The sequence below is a fragment of the Condylura cristata genome, unplaced genomic scaffold (genome assembly GCF_000260355.1).
Source record: "Condylura cristata isolate star-nosed mole 26May11 unplaced genomic scaffold, ConCri1.0 scaffold00011, whole genome shotgun sequence".
Lineage (NCBI taxonomy): Eukaryota > Metazoa > Chordata > Mammalia > Eulipotyphla > Talpidae > Condylura > Condylura cristata.
The window spans coordinates 48,535,710-48,544,483 of NW_004567112.1; positions in this window are offsets into that span (position 1 = coordinate 48,535,710).

Below are 8,774 nucleotides of genomic sequence, written 5' to 3' on the forward strand. Positions count from 1 at the left end.
TTCCTCTACATTTTACACATGAATGATATTATGAGGCATCTGTCTTTCTTCAGCTGATTTATTTTGCTCAGCATAATCCACTCTAGGTCTACCCATGTTATGGTAAATGGCAAGATTTCATCTTTCAAAGCTGATTGATATTCCATTGATATACCACATCTTCTTTATCCACTCATCTCTCCTGGGACATGTAGGATGTTTCCATAATTTGGATATTGTAAACAGTGCCACAGTGAACACAGGAGTGTAAACTAGAGTTTTGGCATTCTTTAGGTGGAACTGCTGGATTGTATTGAAAATATATTAAATCATCTCTTCACTCTTTCAGGTGTTTTTAATTTTTGTCTGTTTGTATGCAACTGTGTTCTTTTTTTACTATAAAAACTTAATATTATAATTGCTAACTCTGCTGATATTACCCTTCTTGAATTTGTCTGTTCTTTTCTTAGCTTAAGGACTTTCTTATCAACTGAGCCTTAATTGATAACCACTGTTTATTATACTGCACACATATTTTGTGACCCTGCCAAATTAGCCTCTAATGCCTTCATGGTTTTGGTAAACTGAAAAAAATTACTAATTTAATAATCTTGGCATCTCAGATGCTAAAAGTCCTTTAACAGGTACAAACAAGAGCTTTCAATTCTCTGGTTGTGAAATTTTGTTAATATACAATAGCTTCTATTATTCTTAGGAACTGTATATCCTCTAAAGACTTTTGAAGAGGGTAATAAAAGTCTATAAAAGTATGTAAAAGAGTTATTATTTTATATATTTTTTCTTCCAGAATGGTTGAACTAAATTTTTCTAGCAGGGAGAACATAATAGCCAATTATTCTGAGCAATTATCGCTTTTTTCTTTTCCAGAGTCTGCATTATAACGTGGCAAGAATTTTCATTTGCTTTATTTATTTATTTATTTTCTGTGGGAAATGGTTCTTCCCCTCCCTCTTTGTTTACTAACACCTTAACTTGAAGGATGTGTGATAGTTTAAGATTTTTTGGGGGGTGAAGGGGAGGCATAAGTATGGATGCCTTGCTCCATTACTGCAAAAATCAGTTTACTTGGGACAGTAAAAAGAATAACCTTTTTTAGGTACACATTTGGTTACATTAACTAAATAAAACATGGCTGAGATAATGAATTTGGAAGTAGACACAGGATGAGACAATTTGGATTAGGCTGAGCAAGGTATAAAGAGAGCTCTCTGTTTTTTAAAGGGAAGACATGGAAATAAGAGGAATTTCACAAATTTGGGACTTGCTTGGATTTAATGAATATTAAGAGAAAGATGATAAAAAAAGGATGAAGGCAAGAATCCAGGATGATCTGGGTCCAATGCAAAGGTAAATAATTTCTTTTGTAGTTCTGTTAGAGTCTGCCAAAATGTGGTTACAATTTTTCATGAATTTGTGTCATATCTATGATGTTACATGTGCATTTCTTTTATTAAAATGGAACCTTTTGATTATAATTTTATTTAAAGTTTCAGTATAGAGTAACAATATCATACTAACTCAAAGTCACTAAACACTGCTATGTGCAATTCCCTGTTTTGAGCAAAATATAAGTGGCAGGGACAGCAGTCAATCCTAGGTCTGTGAACATAAATTGTTTCTTCATTTTATGCTCTGCTTTTTATATTAACTTTACATATTGGAGCTTTGTGAATTCTGTGACTCTCTTTACAGAGGTAGAGATAGCAGCTGGATTTTTGGTTGTATACTTGAGAATGATATGTGGAACTGGCTTGTAACACCGGAGTGGGGGCAACTTGTAGCTTTAGAGCTAAGAAAGCCATTTCCTATCATATTCTGAGAGATCCAGAAAGAGTAAGTCATTCTTGAGAAGGTAGGAGTTGTTCACTGTATTCTCTTATTGTGTAATAAGTTATCCAGGCAGGCAGCTCTTGAGCCTCTTTGGAAGGATGCTGACTCTAGGGAAAGACATGATGCATGAGTGGATTCAGTAAGGAGTATGGATCAAACAGGAAGAACTAACCCTCAGAGAGGAGTCCAGGACTTGGGTGTGCTTCACTGAGACTGGATCAGAATTTGAATAACATAGGGGAGTCAAAATTGGCCCATGAATAAAGACCAGACACCAATAAGCTTAATAAACTACATAACATGGTAGCTTATTTAAGGTAACATGTACTTAGCCCATCTCTGAGGAATTCTTTAAGAGTTCAGTTGTTTTATGGCCCTCCGTGGTGGAGCAATGGGTTAAAAATCACAGCACTATGAAACTGTCTGCAGCCACTGAAGCACAAGTGCGATCCCTGGCCAGGGAGGTGACTCACATGGCATGGCAGACCTCTCCTGACCCACTCGCTGCTCCCCTCAGCAGTGTACTTTGTCAATTTGCCTGTTTTGCTTCTCACTCTATCTCTGGTGAATCCTTTCACTGCCCATACCTCTGACCTATACCCTAGTGCTTGTATACAAAATTAAATACATCTTTAACAAAACAATGTTCAGTTGTTTAGAAAAACACGGAGGTCTCCTTTGAGGTGAAGATGATGTACAGTAAATGCATCTCTTAACAGTTTCCTCAATCTAGTCCAGTTAGCTGGCTTTGACATTGATTACAGCAGGAGGATTGTGATTTAAAACTCAAAGACATGTTTTACCTACTCTAATTTCTATCTCTCATTCATCCATGTTGTGTTATTTGCCACTACAACATTTAACATGATGGACTAATAGATATTTATGAATACATCATTGATTAGTTTGTTTCCTATATGGCAATCCATGATTGGAGTTAAATTTTGTTTTTTAGATTCCAGAGAAGATCCCACATTTAAACCTTTTCTTTTCTGAGGTCCAGTTGGTACATGTGTTATAGGGCAGGGAGAGAGGGGCACCACTGAGCCCCTAAACCTGACTGCTCTAAATTGGTTCTGCCATCTGCCGCATCAAGACAAAACATGTAAGACTTTAATGGAAAGGAACTTTAAAACAGTGACAAAGTACAGAATACAGTGTCTTTAGTACAGAAGACAAAGAATATAATTTCTAAATCAAACACCTGAAGTTACTCATCCCCTCATGGGCAAAAGTCCACCAAAAGGGACTGGTTCAAAGCAAGGCCTGAAAGCCCCCCACAAGGCTAAAGCACTTTCTGGCTGGGACCCATAGAAAAGGGTCAGAAATGGCCAGACAAATGTGGGACGAAAAGAGCAAAATCAAAATCAATATAAACACTGCCATAGTCAACCTCCCCATGGGTCTTTCACCCACATCTGTTTTAACAAGTCCAGGGCCAAAAAAGAAGTACGATTTCTTCATCACATGCTTGCTGCTCCATGTGGCTTCCTCAGGTTTACTCTGGCTCTCCATCCTACTTCCTTCTCCTCATATTCCTTCTCTTCTCTTTTTCTTTTCTCAGTTCCACCCTACCTTCTGGCTAGGACAAAGAACTTGGAACTTCCCCTTTTCCTGGGGACCACCCTTTTACAAGTCCAAGAAATAAATATAGTTTCTAATCAATGAATACATCATTGATTAGTTTGCCAAGAAATAAATATAGTTTCTTCACATGTCTCCCTTTGCTCCATGTGGCTTCCTCGGGTCTCCTTCAGGCTCTCCATCTGCTTCCTTCTTCCTCAGATTCCTTCTCTTCTTTTCTCTCCTCAGCTCTACCCTCCACCTGGTTAGGGCAGGGAACATGGAACTTCCCCTTTTCCTAGGAACCACCCTGTTACAATCTCCTCTTTTGATTTTAATACCACCATATCTATGGTGGTACAGATTTTAGGGTGCAGTCAGTCACTAACATTGTCCATGTGAAAGGAAAAAAAAAAAAACAAAAAACTTCTGGTGTATTGCAAAATCACAGCAACAAACAAAACAAAAACAAACGTTAAAAGCTGGCTTTACAAAGGTTCTCTCAACCTTGACCCCAACTTTATCCAACTATGCACAAACCCAGCCATTTATAAACTTGAGCTACCTTTTAACCATTTTCCTATTTTTGCATAAAATCATAGGGCAATATAATCAAATAACAATTTCCAGGTCATCCAGGCCTGCCCTGTTACACATGCACTTCTGTGTACCAAAAAAGAAGTACTTACTTGAATGTGGTACCAAGTGATTTTGATGAAGTAATTCCATTTCCTATTGGAGACAACTTTCAGTAGCTACTAGAAAATATAAAAAGTGTTGTATACATGAAGTTTGCATATATATCCTGACTTTATACTACTTTGTAGCTTGAGTTTTGAATTACAGTTTTAGAATTAAATTTATCTAACACCTGAACATATTTTTACTTTTTTTTTTTCCCTTCTGGTTATTTTAAATTTAAATTTTGTTCAAGTGACAGTGCATTATAACATTATAAAGGTTTCAGATGCTTATTGTTAAGAACCAACCTGAGTGTATATATACTACATTAAGGCCGCAATTAAGAATCCACATCTATTCTTCTTCATACAATTGATCATTTCTTTCTCATTTTCCCACTCAGTTTCTCTTTTGCCTTCTGGCAACTAATAATTATGGTTCTTATAGTCCCAAAATTTGTTTTTGTATGATGTAGTTAATTTGTTTACTTTCTCTATAAATCACGTATGAGTGAAATCATGTAGTATTTTTCTTTTACTATCTGGCTTATTTCAGTGAGTATAATTCCCCCTAGGCCTACCATATAGAAAACTAAATGACTTCATCAGGTTTTTCTTTTCGATAGCTGAACAATATTCCATTGTGTATATGTCTAATATATCGAATCATGAATCAGTGAATCAGTGGGCTCTGAGGTCATTTCTATTTCTTGGCTACTATGTATAGTACTGTGATTGACATGGGGAATGGAAGTACAGATCACTTTGAATCAGTGTTTTTATATTTTTTGGTAAATACCCAGAAATGGGAATAGTGGAATCATGTGGAATTTTTATTTTTAATAATTTGAGGAGTCTTCACACTACATTTTAAGATATCTGTAACAGTTAACATTCCTACCAACAGTTACTGTGTCAGAATCCCTTTCTCTCCACATCCTCTTCATAAACTTGCTGTTTCTTATCCTCTGGATACTAGCCATGCTCACAAGTGTGAGGTGATATCTCATTATTATTTTGATTTGCATTTCTCTAATAATGAGAGTTGTCTGCCTTTTTTTCATGTGCCTATTTGCCATCTGTGTCTATAAGATCTTCTGCCCATTTTTCTATGCTTTTTTTTCATTATTGAATTGTCTATTTGTGTATTTTAGATATTAACACCTATTTAGATGCATGTCATCAAACTTTTAATACACAAGTTCAATACCTTAAGGTCTTCTCCATGTATTTCTGGAAAATAGCCTCCCATATTTCCAGAGGGTCTCATCTCCTCACTGACAGCTCTCTTCTGCTAAACAATAACTGTACCATTATCTCTTGTCCAGCATTCACTGAGAATGCTTTCATCAGTGGACAGCAATAGCATCTCATACAGCTGAGATAGAATGTTCCTCAGGATGCTAAGCCTGAGGGTTATCTGTTACAAAGTCAACTCTTAACATCCCTTTTGCCTTATGTAGTGTTAGTTGAGTTGACAAAATCATGCAGTCAATAAGAATGAAACACATTCTATATTCACAATACCGACACAATAAATTTTGACATTAGAAATTCTACTGTCATCCAATTCAAATTTTGCTTCTAGCTGTTGGGGCTGTAGAATGCAATGAATATAAGTGCTGAGTTTGGAATGCAGAAGCCTGGATTAGATTCTCATTTCTGAATTAACTCCTTAAACTAACCTGTGTAGTTAATTTCTTCTTTTCTGGACTTATTTTCTAACTATAAAAAATGGAAGTTTGGATATAAGTTATAGTTTAGGTTCTTTATGGCTTTCACATTTTGTGAAATCATTATTTCATATGCTGAGTCATTTTACTGAAAATTATACTTAGATCTGTCCGGGGATATAGAAAATAGATTTTTTTTAATCTTTCACTGATCATTTGAAGTACTTAACCCACATAAGAGATAAGTTTTTTTCACTAAAAAAGTTGAACTTTTGAAAAATCACATGCCATGCATTGAAGGATATTGGACCATAACACAGTGTAATTTCTTTCTTTCTTCTTTTTTTTTTACTCATGTAATAGTTTACTTTTACATCATTTTGTGCCTTTTTCCATCTTAGTTCTTTCTAGTCCCTGTGGACTTCCCATCACCAAATTACCCTTGTGCCTTCACCATAGAACAGTGTAGTTTCTTACATAAGCATAACCAAAACACAGTCTTTCTCAGTAAAAAGCCAAAGTGCCTCTTCCAAGTCAGATACAAAACTGAAATTCATATCAAATAATTTGCTTCTCATGCATTTTTTGGTCAAGATTAAATTTCTTTATTTTAGCCTCCTCTATGAATTCTCTGGGATATTATTATTATTTTTAATTTATATCTTTTACATCATTGTGTATTCCCTGCAAAATTCCTATCACCAATTCACCTGTGAACTATCACCATAATACCCTCATGCTCTTCTCTCCCCTGTTTTAATCACTTTTCCTTCCCCATCCCTCACAGAATGTTTAAGTGAACACCAGTGTACTGACACGGAGGAATCATGAAATATGAAAAAAAAAAAAAAAAAAAAAACAAGAAGAGGAGAGTAGTATTCTTTATCTTCTAGATAATATACATTGAACTGTTTATTAAAAATCCCCTTTGAGTTTAATTTGGAATATGATTCTTCCAAATGTAACTTTTAGAATATTTAAATGTTTTCCTGGAATTAATAAGAACGTTAAATGAGTATTTCTAATGCTCAGAGGGCTTTAGGAGCTGACTGATAGAATATTAAGCTTGCTAAATTGTGTAATTTAATCCCATTGGTCTAATCATTCCTGCTCTGGTAGATAAGTACCTGACCTAGATGATGTAAAACAGTGTATTGCTGACTTCCTGAACTAAATAATTCAGTGCAATTCCCTAGAAGAATTCAGCAAAATATCACTTGTGCTTAACAGTAATGATTTTAAATTAACTTTGAAATAGGTAGATTTTATACAATGACATGACATAAGTGAAAGACAAAATCCTGGATGGTAATATTTCTATACACAATATAGATAATTGAAATAAAAGGGCATATATAAAAGCAAATCAATAACAAACCTAAAAATCTCACAATAGAAATGAGGCTATCAGAGTGGGAAGGGTTGAGGGGAGCCAAGTGTAAAAGGGGGACATTTTGGACTTTGCTGGAAGACTGTGGGTGCCTTGGTTGTTGATGTGGCATGCTAACATTCATCTTAAAGTTTGATCCTATAGCTTTAAGTAAGATACAGTGTGTAATAAACCCATGTTACCTAAATTAAACTTAAAAATAAAGTGAAACAAAAAAGTAACAGGTTTTAAAGAAATGCCTTTAAGATAAGCAAGTACTGCCTACAAGAACCACGTGCAAATCTACCAAGTAGGCATAATCAATTTTACAAAATCTCAACCTTCCTCTGAGGGCTAATAGATGGAGATCTTTTTGATCAACAGATTACATTAATGTGAAATAAACAACAAAATAAGTCATCTTCTCAGGTCTATAAGCCAAACACTAGTCTGTGACTATTCATTAAGGATTTTGTAAACTTCTTCATAGGAGATGCATCTATTGTAATACAGGAGAAGAAATAACTACTTTCCCTTTAAAAATATGCTGCAATAAAGAAAGTCCCGTTATGTCTAAGATTAAAAACAATGCATTTGGAATCAAATAAGTATATGTAGTTTGGATGTACAATTTGATTAAAAATTAAAATTTTCGGTTTCTGGAGATTTGTTCCCTGCGGTACAATATTATTTTGAGGACTCCAGGTGCCAGCTGCTTTCCAGTTTCCCCTTATTCAAGGTCTCTATGGAAGCAGGTGTCTTAAAGGTGCAGAGCCTACACATTTCCAGTAGATGGCGCTGTTTGTCACGAATAGCTAATTTGCTATTATCTCTTCTGAGTGTAGGAGAGGCATTCTGGCGGGGGTTCATTTGCCAGAGAATGTGGTGTGTGTTGGGGTAGGAGGAGAGAGCTGTTCAGGACTGAGCCTACACTGATAGACCTTCCCTTTGGTTTCCAGGTCCACCTCTTTTACAGTGCATGGGACAGACTTTCCCAGTCACTTTTCTGCGCTTTCAGTGCAGCTTCATTGTATTAATTGGCACCTGTGGGGGTGAGGGAAGGGCAGCTCCCTTATGAATACTGTTTTCCCTGGAGGCCTTGCATCACTGGCTCATCCCAGCACCTTTGCACGCATCTCACACAGACACACACTAAACAGCTTCCCTTCCTTGGGACAGCCCTATTATGGAAGTGTAGGTTTGAAGTGTGGTTTTATTGGGTGAAGTCTATGAGTAAATGCCACCCTCTGATGTTTTATGAGCTCCACCCCCACCTCCTGCCAAAGAGTTCCCAGGCACCAAGGACTGCAAATCCCATCAGTGAGTTAGTCTACCAAAACTCTTGACTTCCTGCAGGAATGTTGCTGGGAACTAAGGGTTAAGCAGCTTTGTTTAACTAAGGGGTTAAGCAGCCCTGCTTGACATAAAAACAAACACTTGGGGTCCTGTGCTTAATTGGTTTTTGCTGGCCTTAAGCATGCCCCAGGGACCCAGCATAGACAGTGGTTACAGGTAGAACACATTCACCAACTAAAGGCTTGGGATCTCTCTCTCTCTGTGTCCCTGGATTCCAGTCCTTTCTTTGTAAATGAGCCTTTCATTTACCTTTTTATGTGTGTCTGCAAATGAGCCTTGTTTTGAGGGTTGGTTTGTTTGTTT